At 33.7% G+C, this 1,840-nt stretch overlaps 1 pseudogene; it reads left to right on the forward strand.

The window, feature by feature from the left end:
- The first annotated feature begins 249 nt into the window (after positions 1–249).
- LOC118349518 lies at positions 250–329 on the forward strand (annotated as a pseudogene).
- Positions 330–1,840: the final 1,511 nt, after the last annotated feature.

Below are 1,840 nucleotides of genomic sequence, written 5' to 3' on the forward strand. Positions count from 1 at the left end.
AATACATTCTCTGGAATTGAAAGGATCAATTTGTTTTAGGATGGATTGATACCACCCTCTTTGATAAGGTAACACCTTCTGTGTATGGTATTACCTCCACCTGACCTGCTTGGCTTGTGTTGGCCAATAAATTTGCTTCCCCATCCAGATCTCGCATCAACCATTTAAAGAGACTTGATTCAAACCTTGAATCAAGGTTCCATGAGCTGTGCAGCTTACCTTGATTCTGCTAAGCAACTAGCAACACACCCTATTGATGATGATGATTTAATTTCTTATATTATTAGTGGTTTGAACCATTCTTATTACCCTTTTGTTACCTCTCTATCCCTTGCTACCTGAGAAAAGCCTCTTTCTTTCGAAGATTTTCAAGCTAAACTGTTGTCCTGTGAATTACTCTTAGAAAACCAGTTGCATACCATACCACCTGTAACGCCCCGATCCTGCAGGGATCGAAGAGTTACTCCCTGTAACTTAAAACTCACAATTCATCAATATATTTACAAACTCCAAAATATAAAGTCATCAGAATACTACAAAATCTCTTAATAAAATCCGCCAATTCTCAGAAATCTTCTATGAGTAATCCACTATGCTTAAATAATCATCTTACCGATGTTCCATAATCTTGATCCTTATCTGAACTATTTAAAATCATCTAAAAAATATTTGGAGATAAGTGGTGAGTTATCAACAACTCAGTAAGCAGAGAACATATACTAGTGTGCAAACATGAGCATTTATCAGAATTCAGAATGCTGAACAAAATATTTTTCCTTTCAGAATGCAAAATCAGAACATGTTATCAAAAATATCAGAGCAAGAGTTTCACAAAATATTCTTAGTCAAAGTCTTTTGGCATAACATAACTGATCACCATCATATCAGAACATCATATCACATCAGAGGCCATGTTTAAGCCCCGTGGTAGGGTTGTGCAAACCTCAGTAGCTAACTGAGCAGAAATATAATGTGAATCTTCACCTTATTTATTCTCGAAGCCCCGAGTGTGCACATAAGAAAGACCACCAGAAAAACCACTTTATTTCCAAAGTGGGTGCACCAGAAACAGAACAGGTTGTACCAACCCAAACAGAAGCCACTATTAGCACCCGTGGTAGGTCAAATAGATCACCATCCACAAACCAAATCCCGATTCAGAATTTCATTCAAAAAGTTTTCTGAAATCACATCATATCAAAGTACAGAATATCTTCAGAACAGAATCAGATCAAAAAAGTATAATTTATGCACAAAATTTCATATTCGCTCTCTTTTGCACAGTTCAGAAACAAAATGTCAGAAAATAAGCTCACGTCTACACCATTCATGCCAGAAAATACTTTATTCTTAAACAGAATCTCATGAGTGATGCAGAACAAATAACTAAAGTAGTTCAAATTTCCTTTCATATCAAAACATGCATATTTTTCAAAAATCAACCTTAGCCCATTTTATTTTTATGCAAAGTCTAGCATAAGAACCCCGCTTACCTGAACTTCTTAGCTTATCAGAATTTCTCCACAGCAGTACTGAACAAAAATCAATCGTCACCTATAAAATAATCACGTAATTCTCGTAAATTTTCCATCAATCATGTATTTCGATATTTAAGCCTAAGTTTCTAAAATAACTTATTTTAATTCCTCAAAACCTAAAATTTCTCTTAACTCTAAAATACCATTACTTTCTAAATTCATCCGTCCTTTAATAACTTCGACTAAAAATCATTAAATCCTAACTTATTTACTAGAGTATTCAAACTACAAAATTTGATACTAGATCATATAATTATACCAAAATATTTTAAAATAAACCATAACTATTTTTTAATAGACTA

This window comes from Juglans regia, chromosome 9, assembly GCF_001411555.2.
Source record: "Juglans regia cultivar Chandler chromosome 9, Walnut 2.0, whole genome shotgun sequence".
In the NCBI taxonomy this organism is placed as follows: Eukaryota; Viridiplantae; Streptophyta; class Magnoliopsida; order Fagales; family Juglandaceae; genus Juglans; species Juglans regia.